The 16522-nt window shown below is 43.2% G+C and overlaps 1 protein-coding gene and 1 long non-coding RNA gene across 2 annotated transcripts in view; both read right to left on the bottom strand.

Moving 5' to 3' along the window:
- LOC121403931 overlaps positions 1–4488 on the bottom strand; it is a 16041-nt gene extending 11553 nt beyond the window's left edge. Inside the window, exons 1-2 of the long non-coding RNA XR_005967562.1 lie at positions 4478–4488; positions 1501–1506 (exon numbers count right to left, since the gene is read on the bottom strand). This is a non-coding gene — a long non-coding RNA (uncharacterized LOC121403931). The remainder of the gene's footprint in view (positions 1–1500; positions 1507–4477) is intronic.
- The window catches only part of LOC111075311 (solute carrier organic anion transporter family member 3A1), a 27397-nt gene extending 10875 nt beyond the window's left edge, over positions 1–16522 (bottom strand). Inside the window, exons 1-2 of the mRNA XM_022368505.2 lie at positions 16369–16522; positions 14380–14605 (exon numbers count right to left, since the gene is read on the bottom strand). The gene's annotated coding sequence lies outside the window, so the exon portion shown is untranslated. The remainder of the gene's footprint in view (positions 1–14379; positions 14606–16368) is intronic.

The raw sequence follows: 16522 nt of genomic DNA, 5'->3' as shown, positions 1-16522 counted from the left end.
TTAAATCCGTGTATTCCTTAAATAAAATCTCTGTTGCTTCCCCTCGTTCATGAATATAATACTTAAGGGAACGGAACCCATGCCGTTCCCTGGTGAATCTTCTTTAGCTGCATCAGCATAAAATGGGGCTCTGTTCTCTTCTTTGGGTGTTCTTTGGGGCCACTCAACTGCAGCTCTCAAGTTTCCTAAGCCCCCAACGGCTTACCCCGCCACCCCTTTGACACTCGTTGCTGCAACTCGAATGCGTTTCGTGTAATTATTTGGCTTTTGGAATTCGACAAACTCGTTTTAAGCTTTTTTGTTTTAAATTACTTTGCATTGGAGCTGGGCTGGGCTGGCTGGGTGAGACTGGGGCTGGGGCTGGGTTTTGGCCTGAATGAAAGGGGCTTCCATGACGTGCGAGCGCCATCCACCCACCCAGATGCCTCCCCAAGCACAACAAAACACCAAAAAGTGCTGCGAGTGTGAGTTAGATGGAGTGGATCGGATTACTGCGAGTACTCGCAGCGCAGAGTCTTGTCAGAGATTCAGCAACGGCGCAGCGGAGCAAACGGAGTGGCAAATAATCCTCTTAGTAGTCACTGCAGTTCAGGAGGGGGCGGGAGTGAGCACACTGTTTGGCTTTTACGGGTAGAGCGGGTTTTTTGAATGGAACCTGCAACTGAAACTGGAACTGCGAAAGCGACACATTTGCCATTGTTGGTTGCAGCTTTTAATTGCAGCATAAAAGTCCACAAAAGTCACATGTCAGCGAACGAGAGAGACCCCGAGAATTGCTCAAGATCTCATTCGCCATCCCACACGCAAGGTGGCCCCCCCTTGGTACATCTGAATCATCTGCATCGCTTGGAGAGTTCGCTGATCTTCACGCTTTGTGTGTTCCTTCGGCAAGAATAATGACCTCGATTATAATTATTTGTCAGAGTACAGTTTAACCTCTCGCACAGTCATCCAACTGCAGCAGGCAGCATTCAGCAGGGGCAGCAATTGATCGATTCACGATCAACAAGTCAAGAGTCAGAGCACCCGCGAGAGTCAAACACAAAGACAAAGAGCGAGCAAAGATTCTTGCAAACGGACAAGAAAACATTTCTGATAATTTGCGGTTCCGCTGCTCGCTCGCTGGACAGTGCACTGGTCCAGCACGGACTCCACTCCGATGGATGGAATGAATGACAGCATTTCAAGTGGGTGTGTTGCTGGCTCTGCACAACCGGTCTCTCTAGATAGACCTCCTGCATTTGTATCTATGTATCTATAACTATTTATTTTTCTCCATTGGTCATTCTCAAGCATTGGACTACTCGTTGGACCGGCTGTGAAGGCCACACAAGCGCAAACAGGGGGTACGGGACACAACTCCGCTCCGCAACAAATTGACACAAATAAATCCACAACGAAAACATAAACATTATCAAACAAGTGTGAATAGGAATCGGAATGTTATGTAAGCAATGATTCAGATTACAGCACTTGGAAGTGCTCAAGTCAAGTCTCAACCTTGTGCTGGATACAGTAGCATTAATTCTTTAGGAGTACTTCACGGATTGAATTGGTCTCTCCAAGGAGCTGTCTGCCTGCCAGTGCTTCGTTCTAGATATGAATCAATGATGTTTTGGCATGGAAAATGCATCGATTGCCTTGCAGTTTTAGCTTCTGATTTTTTGCCCCCTCAGATGGCACTTTGACGTCACAGCTGGGGCTCTTGGATAATAATTCAAAGACGCACATGCTCTGCTCTACTCTCCGTATGCAAACAAGCAAAAACCTCTTTCTCTCCGACCTGTGTTTGTTCGACTAAAACTTCCAGCAGCTGATAAAACAAAAGACGACACGCAGAGAAAGAGAGAGAGAGAGGGAGAGGGAGGGGACACTATGAAGAAGGGAAATGAATATATGGCCAGCAGAAATGAGAAGCCAGAAGCAAACAATAACAGTTATTATTACGGCAGCACTTGGCTGAAATGATTTTACGTAGCAGCGCTCGGAAATAATCTAAAGCTTGGCCATATTCTGCCTGCCCCCCTTAAAACCACCTCCCCCCCTTTATACAAGTATCTTTGCCAGCAGACAGGCGGCCTGCATTTGACGCATGTTTGGTAATTATGCAATAAAGACTAGAGACCCAGAGAATCATTTACAAAGAAAACAACCAACAGAAGCAACAGAAGCAGCAGCTTCAGCAAAAGCCATACGTCAATGAATGTATCTGAGATACAGATAAAGATAAACAAGCGATGCATTGGCATGAATAAAATATATATAATTAGATTTAGTTGGAAAGGTTAATTCCGATAATAGGAGAGCAGGAGCAAGTACACTGCCTGACCGGACCGGACACTCCAGAGCAGTGCGTATAGCCCATAACCTGTAGATGTGCCACAGTATATACTGTCAAAATATGATATACGCCCGAGTATCCATCTCTGTGGGCAAATACTGGCATTTATTTAATGTTCAAAGCATCCAATCGAACGAAAATAACCCATGCAGTGTGGTGGGTGGACTGAGAGGCAGACGGGCTGTGGGTGGAGCGACTTGGCAACGCCACGGGCTTCTGCTCTGTGATTATAAATAGTGTTTTACCAACAAACAATCATGGCCACATCTATTAGATCTGGTGCTGCGCCCCACCAATATGAAATTAAATGAATGTTTATTCAAGAAACAACGAGTCGACGAGCTGATAATGAATACAAATCAACAGAGCACACACACCGCAGAGATCCACAGAGAGATCCACAATCTAGTAGTTCGGGATAGATCGGATTATTGCCTCATGCACTGAGCTTTACATTCGGTTTGTTTGTGTTGTCTCTTTGTTTGTTTAACTTTATGCCCAGAGGGACTTAATATAGGCAGAGACTTTGGCTAGAGATTAGCCAGAACAGGGGCAAACATCCCACACAGAACGAACCCAAAGCCAAGCAAACTCTATTTATGAAAACTGGAAGAGGAAGGAGGAGGAGGAGCACAGCGAGAACTCCAAAAGAGAAGAAAAGAAATGGGTCCCAGATATTTGAATATTTATGTGAAAACCTGCATAAATTATTCACGAAACGAATCAAGAGTATCCCCCACCCCACACACACCAATAAGAAGTTAAAATTCGACTCCAATCAGTTTTCTCTCTTTATATTCTTTTGGTGAAAAAGAAAGTAAATTAAGTGTGGCCCAAAATTAACACATGAATTATTTAATATTCCACTCGCAGAGGCATCCCCCCAAATTGCATTCATAGAGAGAGAGAGAGAGAGTGTTCAGTCGCATATTTATGCAGTAATTAATATTACATAATATACACTTATCGAATAAGTCAGGTCGACCCATGTAACGGGAGACATAATAACAAACGACAAGGCATTGTAGCTGAGTCAAAAATAACCGCTTCTGCAGCAATTTCTGCCAACGATGCGATCGCTCGTCAGAGGGCAAAAACACTGGTGCAATTGCTGACTATCACAATTGCCCAATAACACAATATCATATTAAATCCAAATTAATTCAATATTAATTCCAATTCCCTTTTACCATATTCTTACTAGACTCAGCACTTTCTGTACCTTTTGTTACCTATAAATAGAAATTAAGTTTGTTGAATAAAATCAGTATCAGAAACAGTACCATCACTGCCTGTTCACTCATTCTCTACAACTGCAATCAACAGAGGCTGTCGCCGTGTCTTCAGACCCTCATTTGCTCGACGTAGGAATCCCTCTCCGCAGTCCAACTGGTTCAAGTTCTAGTTGCGACGACAAATTTGTAGACGGTTTATGTACCGTATGCATACCAAAACACACACACAATCACACATTAACATTTGGTGACCCCGACCCCAAGTAAGAGGAGAAATGGAGGAACACGCTGTCACCACGGAGACTTACAGCAAATTGCCTTCACTATGTCGCCGACAAAAGGCCATAGTAGCGTCCATAAAACGCATTCTGAGACAATTCTCAGAGGCGGGAGGACGTACATCAAGTGATTTGATAAAATCACTATGGACTCAAGCACAAGAAGTCCATTTTACTATTCACGAAGAATACGATAACCCAGAGGAAGGAGGATACAACATGGAAGCCTACCTGACCCTGGAAAAAGAGGTTCAAAGTGCATTGGCAAAACCAGCCACATCAAACAATAATGACGTGCAGCTTCCACGCATTAACATTCCCAAGTTTGATGGGGACATACTGAAATGGTCCCAGTTCTATGACCTGTTTTCATGTATGATACATGAAACAAACATGCCCACAGTTCGGAAGATGTGGTATCTGAAAACAACCGTAACTGGAGAGGCAGAAAGATTGATCCGACATATCGATCTAAAGGAAGAAAACTATTTGAGCGCCTGGGAAATTCTGATTGATACATACAACAATCCCAGAGACGTCGCTAGCACGGTATTAAACCGCTTCCTAAATTATAACACAGTTAATGACGACTCCAAGTCATTAAAAGAGTTGTACGTTACAACTATCGAATCCCTGGCATCACTAAAGGGATTGGGCATCAATATATCCACATGGGATCCAATATTGATTGCCGTCATCAAAAATAAGCTAGATGTCACTAACAGAGCCTTGTACGAGCAATCATTGGGAAGCTCAAAGGAAATACAGGCCTTGGACACAATGCTTCAGTTCCTAGAACAAAGAGTTCGAGTTCTAGGAACAGGCAAAAAGACACAAATGTCAAGGAAAGAGCCAAAAGGCACAACATGTGCAACAGTAAATACTGGAAAATCGAAGACGCCTCTCTGCTCATTCTGCAAGAAGGCAAGCCATTGGCTCTACGGATGCGATGAGTTTCGCTCCAAATCACCATCAGAACGACTAAATTGGGTACAAAAGCAGAAATTGTGTGTCAACTGTTTTAAAACAAGCCACAAAACAAATGCATGCCCAGGTCGGACATGTTTCAAATGCGACAAAAAACACAATACACTGCTGCACTTGGACATACCATCGGGCGTAAGTACAGAACCAAGAGCACCGACGGTTGGCGCAGCAAGTAACAATAATTACAACCTGTTAGCTACAGCAAAAGTAGCAGTAGAAGCAAACAATGGACAGAGAGCCAATTTCAGGGCCTTGCTGGATTCAGGATCACAGATCAACCTGATCTCTGAACGAATGGCATCAATGTTGTCAGTAAAACTTAATGATACAACATTACGCATCGAAGGAATTGGAGGTCAGTCAAAGACCAGCAGAGCACGAGTAAATGTTCTAATAAAATCACTTCACGGCGGATTTACGCAAAGAATTGAAGCATTCGTACTACCTCAGATAATTGCTGATCAACCAGCGCAGGCACTCGATGAAATGAACTTGAACATACCAAACAATTGCCCATTGGCAGATCCGGATTTCTATAAACCGGGAAAGGTCGACATGCTCATCGGAGCAGAACACTATTATTCGCTACTACTCCCAGACCAAAAACAGCCAAAGTCAGGAGGTCCGTTGCTGCAAAATACAAAATTGGGATGGATTGTGGCAGGAAAAATCAGGTCTGCACACAACTCCGCATCCATTTGTGCAATTGGACTCAACGAGCTAATGGAAAAATTCTGGACTCTGGACAATTTAGAGACGGAAGAAAAACCACGCACGCCAATCGAAGCACATTGCGAAGCTCACTTTATAGAGAACTTACAAACAGCATCGGATGGCAGGTTGATAGTAAAACTCCCTTTTTCCGAACACTCTTCAGCCCTGGGGGGGTCTTTGGAAACTGCAACGAAACGATTCCTGGCATTAGAGCGACGGATTTCACCAGACACCTGGAAAGGCTATGTGGAATTTATGAATGAATATGAAGGACTTGGACACATGAAGATGGTCCCAGCAACTCAAGTGCCGGAGAGACACTACTTCATACCACACCACTGTGTACTCAAACCTGAGAGCACCAGCACAAAGTTACGGGTCGTGTTTGATGCATCATGCAAATCAACAAGTGGAAAGTCTCTAAACGACATTCTGCATGCCGGACCCACAGTTCAGAGTGAACTTATGTCCATTCTACTACGTTTTCGTATACATAAGTACGTATTCACAGCGGACATCGAGAAAATGTACCGACAAGTGTGGATAAATCCAGAGGATCAGTTTCATCAGATGATAGTCTGGAGAAACAATCCATCTGAAGATATCAGGTACTATCGCTTAAAAACAGTCACATATGGGACCACATCTGCTCCATTCCTGGCAACGAAATGTCTGGATCATTTGGCAACTCGGAGCCAACACAGATTACCTATTGGATCTGCTGCATTGAAGAACGATTTCTATGTGGACGACTGTCTTACTGGAGCGGATACCATTCAGGAAGCGATACAAGTTCAACAAGAACTTAATAAAATATTGCTACCGTTCGGCCTTAAACTTCGCAAATGGTGCTCCAACAACGACCAGCTCTTGCAAGGAATCCCTAAAGAGGACATTGTCAACGACGTCAAACTAGGTGAAACATTAGAGCAATACAGCGTGAAAACGCTGGGTCTCATTTGGATGCCAAAACAAGACCAACTGCGAGGACGAACCACAAAAAGCCAAGCAACACGCATCACCAAAAGGGTCGTGTGCTCAGAATTGGCCCAAATCTTTGACCCACTGGGTCTCTTTCCGCCCCGGTGATAGTCAAGGCAAAAATATTTATGCAACAGCTGTGGGAGATTAAACTCGATTGGGACGATGAACTGCCATTACAACTCCAAAACGAATGGAAGGAGTACCGGGAGGACCTACAATCATTAAACTCAATGGAGATTCCCCGGCACGTATATGATGGAAAAGTGCCAGTCACCCAGGATCTACATACCTTTGTAGACGCATCGGAACGAGCCTATGGCGCGGCAGTGTACGTACGAGCCACCTACAAAAACAATCAGGTCTCTGTACGACTATTATGCTCAAAATCTCGAGTAGCACCCACCGCCAAACAATCCCTACCACGTCTAGAACTGTGCGCTGCAGTTTTAGGTGCCGAACTCACCAATCGAGTTAGAAAGGATCTCCATATGAATCTTGACACAGTATCAGGAATCTTCTGGACTGATTCCACCGTTGTACTGTCCTGGATTAACGCATCGGCGTCCACATACCACACATTCGTGGCAAATCGAATCGCCAAAATCCAGGCATTGACGAACCAATTACAATGGCGTCATGTTTCATCAGCCAACAACGCAGCAGATGTCCTTTCAAGAGGAATCTTAGCAAGCAAGCTAAGGGATCATAGTCTATGGCTATACGGACCATTATTCTTGCACGGATCAGAAGATAAATGGACAAAACCACCCATCATTGAGCCCAGCAATCTCGAGAGAAAGGCTAAGCATGTCAGCTTGCCAATCGCATCTAGCTCTCTCGGAGAAGAGTTATACACATGCAGACATAGCAACTCGTTCAACAAACTACAACGTATTGTAGCGTACATGTTTCGCTTCTGCTACAAAACTAATAGAGCACCTACAACGACACTTTGCGCAGGAGAACTAAGGCGTGCTCGCACTATGATCCTACGAACGATTCAACAAGTTGAGTTCACAGCGGATTTAAAACAATTAAAACGCTATAAAACATTGGATAAAAAGAGTTCGATCATTTCGTTATCTCCCTTACTAGGAGATGATGAGCTCATCCGAGTTGGCGGAAGACTCGAAGAAGCTCAAATTCCGTTCAATGCAAAACATCCAATCCTGCTACCGTACAACGACCCAATAGTCAAAATGATTATGCGTGAGCTTCATGAGGAAAATCTGCATTGCGGTGCCCAAGCATTAAGGGCAATCGCAAGACAACAATATTGGATTATCAACGACAAGACGATGGCTAGAAGCATCATACATAGCTGTATGAGATGCACCAGAGCCAGACCAAAGCTGATGCACCAGATCATGGGCAATCTTCCAGCACAAAGAGTCACGCAAGCACGCCCATTCCTTAATGCAGGCGTTGACTACTGTGGACCAATTATGATCCACCATAAAATCCGAGGAAAACGGCCAGATAAGGCATACATTGCCGTATTCTGCTGCTTCTCCACAAAGGCTGTACATCTGGAGTTAGTAAGTGACTTAACCACAGATGCATTCTTGGCAGCACTCCGGCGATTCCTTAGCAGACGCGGGAAGTGTCAGACTATTCATTGCGACAACGCAACAAATTTCGTCGGCGCAAATAACAAGCTAAAGGAATTGAAAGAAGCAATATTTAGCGAAAAGGCACATGCTCTGATCACAAATCATTGCAACAAAAAACAAGTGGATTTTAAATTCATTCCTCCTCGGGCCCCATCGTTTGGCGGCCTCTGGGAAGCTGCGGTAAAATCAGCGAAAAGGCTGTTAGTTACAACCACAGAAACAGCATCCTTGACGTTTGAGGAGCTGAACACAGTCATAATCGAAATTGAAGCAATTCTGAACTCCCGACCCATAACTCCAATGTCAAATGATCCAACGGATACAAGTGCGCTTACTCCAGGGCATTTCCTGATCGGTGAACCTTTGACCGCAGCACCTGACGTCAACACCGATCGTCAAGAGAAAACTCTGGTTAAGCGCTGGGAATTGGTTTCACGCTTAAAGCATGCATTTTGGAAACAATGGTCTACGGAATACCTCCACGAACTACAAACTCGCCATAAATGGAAAACCACCGCTCCAAACGTGACCGAAGGATTATTAGTTTTGGTGAAGGAAGACAACCTTCCAGTAATGAAATGGCCAATGGGTCGCATCATCAAAACTTATCCTGGGCAAGACAACCATGTACGAGTGGTTGATGTCAAAACATCGTCCGGCGTATACAAACGCCCCATCAGTCGTCTCGCCCCATTATTCTCAGAGGAGGTAGCAACAAAACGCTCCAAAAATGCTATTCAAGACATTGCGGAAATAAAGGAGCCACCAACACAGCGAAAAAGGTTATCATTACCTACACTAACATCCACATTGGTAGTGTTACTTCTCATGCTGCCATTAGCATGTTCACAATCAATAAATGTGACGCAATTTGCAAACAAGCCCGGAATATTCTATGAGAAACTTGGAACCTCAAGAATGACCACTTCCGAATGGACCATGATTGTATACTACGACTTGGATCCATATTGGAAGGATATGCAAGTCATGTCAGCCGGAATGTCCGAACTAAGACACATGTGCCCTGAACTAAAAAATGTTCCAGCGTGCAACTCCATATTTCAACACTTTCAACATTTGTACAAAGAACTACAAACAGGAAATATGCTAATGAAGGCCTCTCGACAACGCAGATCACCGCTGGATATAGTAGGAAACGTGGCACACCAGCTATTCGGTGTACTTGACTCTACATATGCTGAGAAAATGGCTAAAGTAATCGAAAAGGTACAAACCAACGAAGACTTTCTGCTACATCTACTACGAAATCAAACGTCAATTGTCGACTCCACAATGAACGTGATCAGGAAGGATAAGTCATCCATGGACAACCGCCTAAAGGTATTGGAACAACAAGTGGCAACCATCAGCCGAGAAAGAGGAACATATCATGGCGATCATCTAATTCAGTCATACCTAGGGCTCACAGCACAACTAACTCTGCTGACAACGAGTCTTCAACGTATGCAGTCTGACATATCTGATGTATTAATCGGCATTCACCATCGGACAATAAGCCCAACGCTAGTATCTCCTGAGCAATTAAGAGAGCAACTAGACCAAATCCGGGATCACTTGCCAGCTGATCAAATGCTGCCTGTCACAACACAAAATGTGATACAATTATACAGGCTAATGCGAGCCGAAGGAACACTGACTACCACACACGTCATTTTCAAGGTGACACTACCGTTAGTTTCAACAGTGCAGCTCGAAGTTTTCAGTATCATGCCGATTCCTGTCTGGGACTCAACAAGTTGGAGCTTGTTCAATCTCAAAACGACCATAATCACTGTAAACACTCACCGAGATCAATTCATGGGATTTACTCCAGAAGAATTTCGACGCTGCTTTAAACTACTCAACGCAGAATACATCTGCTTTGATCATCAAACAGTCTTCAATGTCGACAATCGCTGTGAGTTTCAGCTGTTTAACAATAACACAGCACCTTTATGTGAAGTGACCCACACGAAGGCGGACATGGTGTGGTCCAAAACTCAGCAAGCAAATAAATGGATTTTTGCAACACACTCTACAATGAGACTTCAGGCAGTTTGCAACGGCTCTCCATCAACCATACAACTAGAAGGAACTGGCTTGCTCTCACTGTCACCTGGATGCACTGCTCGCAATACAGAAATAAGCATCAGTACCTTCAGCACAACAATCAGTGAAGTCAAATCAGCCTACACTCGATTTGGGGACATACGCTTACCAACGACACCCCCTTCGCCAGCAACTGCACAATTGGAGAACCAGACATCAGACTATCTTCAAGAATTGGAAGATTTACGCCTGCAATTAGTGGCAATCAATCAACAAAGGCTGCCACACCATCTCAACACAGTGCAGCATCATCAAATCGCTACTTATGCTGCCCTAGCAATATCAATGCTATTGATTATTGCGTTCATTCTCCGGAAGAAGTATCGATCATGGAACCCAAGGCCGTCAACAATCAACCAAACAGAGCCACGCGGATCATCACCGCCCATTCCACGCCGCTTTTCAGTCGACTTGGGCGATGGTTGAACACCAGTTCAACGGCCGGGAGAATGTTCAGTCGCATATTTATGCAGTAATTAATATTACATAATATACACTTATCGAATAAGTCAGGTCGACCCATGTAACGGGAGACATAATAACAAACGACAAGGCATTGTAGCTGAGTCAAAAATAACCGCTTCTGCAGCAATTTCTGCCAACGATGCGATCGCTCGTCAGAGGGCAAAAACACTGGTGCAATTGCTGACTATCACAATTGCCCAATAACACAATATCATATTAAATCCAAATTAATTCAATATTAATTCCAATTCCCTTTTACCATATTCTTACTAGACTCAGCACTTTCTGTACCTTTTGTTACCTATAAATAGAAATTAAGTTTGTTGAATAAAATCAGTATCAGAAACAGTACCATCACTGCCTGTTCACTCATTCTCTACAACTGCAATCAACAGAGGCTGTCGCCGTGTCTTCAGACCCTCATTTGCTCGACGTAGGAATCCCTCTCCGCAGTCCAACTGGTTCAAGTTCTAGTTGCGACGACAAATTTGTAGACGGTTTATGTACCGTATGCATACCAAAACACACACACAATCACATATTAACAGAGAGAAAGAGACGAGTGTAATTAGAGGGAATGGGGGGAGGTAAACTTTAATTTGCGTGTGCATTCGGGGCACAAACACCCATCAAAAGTGACCCAAAAAACATGCCAACATGCGACAAAAGTGGGGCAAAGGCAAACCAAATTCAAAATAACAGGAAAAGATGAAAAAGCACACAGGGAACAAATTAAATAAATAGGTGAATGGATGAAATCAGCGTGAATCAGTGTTTGAGTGTATGAATGGGTGGCCCTAAAGCCTCTCTCTGTCTGTGTTCATCGCAATTTGAAAATGTCAACATTTGTCGGGGTTTTTTGTTTGTATTTTTTTCTAAATTCACGAAAAGGGCTATCATTGTTGCTTTGGTTCAAATTTGTATAATTTCTCATTGTTGTGTGTTTGAAAAAAAAGTCACAGCGCGCTTTCTCTCGCCTGAGAATGAGAAACGAAAACAAAAGTCGCCGTATGACGAATATGAGAAATTTCGGGTGTGTTTTTTGTCTATCCAGCAGCAAGTCGAAACCCCCCCAAAAAAAACCAACAAACAAAAAAACTGGAATCAGTTGGCGTGACTCTTCTTCTTTCCCTACCACCAAATGGAGCGCACCACACTTCTCCTCCCCAATGACCTCCCCTGCAATACCTAAAATCCGAGCCATTCCTATAGCACATAGCACATCGGAACGCATTTGTTCCGGATTTAGGTGTAAACATTTTGCCAACTTATTTTGTTGTTGTTTAGAGTTCAGTTCTCCTTTGTGCTCGTTTTTCTTATTTTTTTATACCCGTACTCAAAAAAGAGTTAAGGGGTATATTAGATTTGTGGTAAAAGTGGATGTGTGTAACGCAGAGAAGGAAAATTTTCCGACCCCATAAAGTATATATATTCTTGATCAGCATCAATAGCCGAGTCGATATAGCTATGTCTGTCTGTCCGTCTGTCTGTCTGTCTGTCTGTCTGTCTGTCTGTCTGTCTGTCTGTCTGTCTCGATGAGCGCCTAGATCTCAGAGACTATAAGAGCTAGGGCAACCAAATTTGGTTTCCAGACTCATGTGATATCCCACTGCTACAAGTGTATTTCAAAATTTCGCCCCGCCCCCTTCCGCCCCCACAAAGAACGAAAATCTGTGGCAGGCACATTTTTAAAGATACGATAAAACTAAAAACGCAGTATCGTAGAGAATGCCCATATCTACCAGATTGCCGAATCTGAATCAGATCGGATCATAATTATAGCCAGAATGAAGAAATGAATTTTCTGTTGGTTCCCTCTCCTTCTCCAGCGCTGCTGACGCTACTGATTCTCTTTCTCGCTCGCACACTCTGCCGCGTTCAGTGCGCGAGCAACCCCTAGCGGAGGAGATGTAGAATATAAATGGTACATGTACAATCTACATGTTAGATGTGGAATATACATTGTAGATGTAGATGTAGATAACAGATGTAGCAAAAAAATGTAAAATGTAAAATTTTTTTTTTTTTTTAAATTCTAAAAAATCATTAGCTCAAAAATGTATATACAGACTGAGTACGGGTATAAGTAGAGTCGCGTCCCCAGAAGCGACTCACACGTTCCTTCTCGTTTTTTATGTGTTTTTAATTGCCACTTTTGGCGTGGGGTGGGGTGTGGCTGGGAGCTGCTTTTTAAGTATTTCCACAGTAAGTGGGGTTGTGCTCTCCCCGTACCCAAAGGTACTTGAAATCATATCAATGCCGGAAAGTCAGAGTGTTAGCCTAAACAAACATTTAGTTCTGGGAAACTTTGGGAAAACTATAAAATTTATGCACATTTTCTGCTGACTGGCGGCGTCAAACTTAATTGAAATTTTAGTGTTCCATTAATATATGGAGACGGGAAAAGGTTAGAGGAATGTGTGCCTTAACCGATTTTCAAGTGTCATAATTATGTAACCTGCTGCTGCTGCTCCGATTATGAAAACATTTCCGCCTAAATACGAGCATGTGTGTGTGTGTGTGTGTGTATGAGCTTTTAATGAATTAACGAAACTCAAAGCAAAGTTCGCTCCAAGCCGTAATTGGACAATAGATGAAAACTCATTCGATGATTACACACAAAAATCAGAAAAAAACAAAAAAAAAACACTTTACTTCAGCGACCAACAAACTGCACTGCACAGCACAGCGAATGAATCGAACAAAGGTTATAGTAAATGAAGGCAGCGCGTTAGATGGAGAGATTGGGAAACAAAATGAAAAGTTTTAATGACTGTAACTGCCAGCTACCACTACCACCAACACAGAGCCACGGGGGAAAACAATTGACAGGGAAAAGACAGCGACAAAAAGCGAGAACTTTGGATGGGAAGTTGATTGCAAAAAAAAAGCAAGAGAGGTTTCCAAACAGGAACTGTAGAGCCGATGATAGGAATGCCCTTTGTTGAATCGTTTCTAGGGCAAAGCCTTGGATGCATTCGCTTACTCTTCAACAAAGAAACACCTTTGAGCCATGAAACCGCTTTAGATGCCACATCCTTTGACCATGCTAATGCACTTCCTTCCACTCTGTTCTCGGATAACCTTCTGTATTATAGCCACTATACCCTCCTTTCGGGCAAGGGCATCTCTAAGCCTAACACACAAATCAAATCAAATCGAATCGAACTTTTGCCTCTGCCGGAAGTTTGAGAGGTTGAACGCCCTCGACACGAGCAACTTTTGGCTAGGAAGTCCTTAAATCGTTCCAATTGCCGTCGTTTTAATCGATTTTCCACACATTTTTCGCCGGTGTGGAAAAGTTATCCACTCCATACCACTGTCCCTATTCCTACGATATCTTTGTTAGGGTCAAAACTGGGTTGCAGTTTCAGGTTTTTGGGTTTTTTTTCTCAGTTGTTTTGTTTCTGTTGCGACTTTGATTGATATTGTGTGACACACTCTCGGATTTAATTTCAATTTTCGTCATAGTTGCAGCCCCACATACGCTACGTTTTTCGGAGAGCTGTCACGTAATATTCAATCTGTGGCCCATTGAAATGCTCGCGACATGGTTTCTGGGGGCATGTGTGTGGGAAGTTTTCAGTAAAAACTGATCTGTTGACACAGAGCAAAGCCCAAATGAATGAAACAAACACAATTTGAGCACTCACCTTCAACTTGCCGTACGATCGTCCGTCCTTCCTTCCTTCCTCTTTCGCTTAAGCAGCTGCTGCACACTTTTCAAATTTTCTTCTCAAGTTTTCATTCGATTGGATTGTTCATTGAGATTCTTGCGCATATTCAGTTATTTGTAAACACAAAATTTCGTCGAGATTCCGCTATTTCATTATTTTGACATTAGGCTGAAACATTTTTTGTTGCGATTTTCTTTTGCTGCTGCAAAGAAATTAACGAATTTATTTATTTATTGCATTTTTCCTTCGATCGATCAAACAGATCTTTCTCTCATAGTACGTTCAAGAGAAGGTAAGGCAGTGCACATGCGGCTACCTTGAGAGCCGCACTGCCTTACCTTCCATTTAGCTGCATTTCTCTCTTTGCGCGAAAGACTTGCTTGAATGAGTAAGTCGAGCAAGACAGAGAGCGACAGAGGCAGAGCGAGAGCGAGAACAGGTTTACGTTTTCTTTAATGCTGGCGGGCACCGTTAGGAAGAGCGAGAGAGGGTATGATTATGTTGATGCTTTGTTATAGTTATTGCTGTCTTTTTCCTTTGCATTAGGTTACGTGCGAAGATTTGGCAAGCAGCGGCCCCCCAGCAGCTAATTGGGACTGCACACACAGACACAAAACAAAGGTAAAGGGAACATAGAGAGGGAGGGGGGGCGGGTAGACGCCAGCCAAGCGCAAGAAATGGAACAAGCTATACAAACAGCCGTATGGGAATTACACATCAAGGTGTAATCAAACCAAAAGCTAGCTACATATATTCCCTGATCAGCAAATCATTTTAAACTCCACTAGAAAGTTTACCTTTTTTTTGTAGTAGAATATCCAGAAAAGATGAGGTGGAGAAACCAGTTTGGAGCTAGCTGGGCTAATCTGGAACTGTTTGCATTTGCAGTTTATCAAAAAAACACGACTGGAAAACAGTTAGTTTGACAGCTTCTGTGAGTCATTGGAAGACCAAAAGAATTATGGCTTTCAGACTGGAATCATTGGAAATATGCACTTTCCATTAGCACTTTACTGTACAATTACAAAAATCGCACATGGAATACGAATATATGAATGTGTTGTAGGTACTTGTGTCAATTGTAGTACATACTTGGCGTGTGTTTTGCTTATGAGTTCGGTCGGTATGGGTCGATTCGATGGGTCTGGCACTGAACGATTATGCAAAAATAAATCAATTGAAAAACAACAAGAACGCCTCGGGAAAACGCCACAAATAAAACCCCTGTGGGGGTGGTGACAGAGAGGCAGACCGAGAGGGGGAGGAATCTGTAACAAGTGCCTTCCTTTACCTCCTGGAAATACAGGGGGCTCTATGCTCTGGGGCTGGTGTAACTGTTGCTTGAGATTTTTTATAGAAACCAAAGAGCCACCCTGTAAGCACGCATACACACACCTAACCCACCTACACACACGTACATATGTAGAGCAAAACGAGTCTGCGGCTGCGGCAGGGGGGCAAAAAAAGGACAGACAAAATAAGACACGACGAGACAGGCACGGCACAGATGTCTCAACTAGTGTGGGGGGGAGAGAGAGAGAGACAGAGATAGAGAGGAAGAGCAAATAAGACACACTTAAACACACTCTCTTTTCTAAGCAGATTAAACGTACGAAATCACCTTGCTCGATTTTTGCCATATTTGTCTTTCTTTTTCACCTGTCTTTCTGCTGATTTCTGCAGAGTTTATTTTGTTGTTCTTATTTGATTTCAATGTTGTTTTGTTGCACGTGTATGTGTGTGTGTATTGGTGGCAATTGCAGGTTGCATCACTTCCCCCGTCTCTTTCTCGCACTTTTCCAGGGCCTTTTGTTCACTTTTCACGCAATAAATTATAATTAAGTTTGCATTTGTTACATTGATAGCACATTTGTTGTTGTTGTTGCTGATTGCTGGTTGGCGTGGGTGAGTGACCCCGCTAATTACACACGATTTTTCCCGTTATTCCACACCCGCGCGACTTACGCATTTTTCACCCTTTTCCTTTAGTTTAAAGCGTGTTTTAATTATTGTTAAATGTAAAATCAATTCTTATACTCGCACATGCTGTATTTTTTTGGAAACCACGGCTTTTTTATGCGACATTTCCCGTTGCCACCGTTTGTTGTTTTGATTTTTT

Source organism: Drosophila obscura, unplaced genomic scaffold, assembly GCF_018151105.1.
Source record: "Drosophila obscura isolate BZ-5 IFL unplaced genomic scaffold, ASM1815110v1 contig_179, whole genome shotgun sequence".
In the NCBI taxonomy this organism is placed as follows: Eukaryota; Metazoa; Arthropoda; class Insecta; order Diptera; family Drosophilidae; genus Drosophila; species Drosophila obscura.
This window is presented reverse-complemented; position numbering and strand designations above follow the sequence as displayed.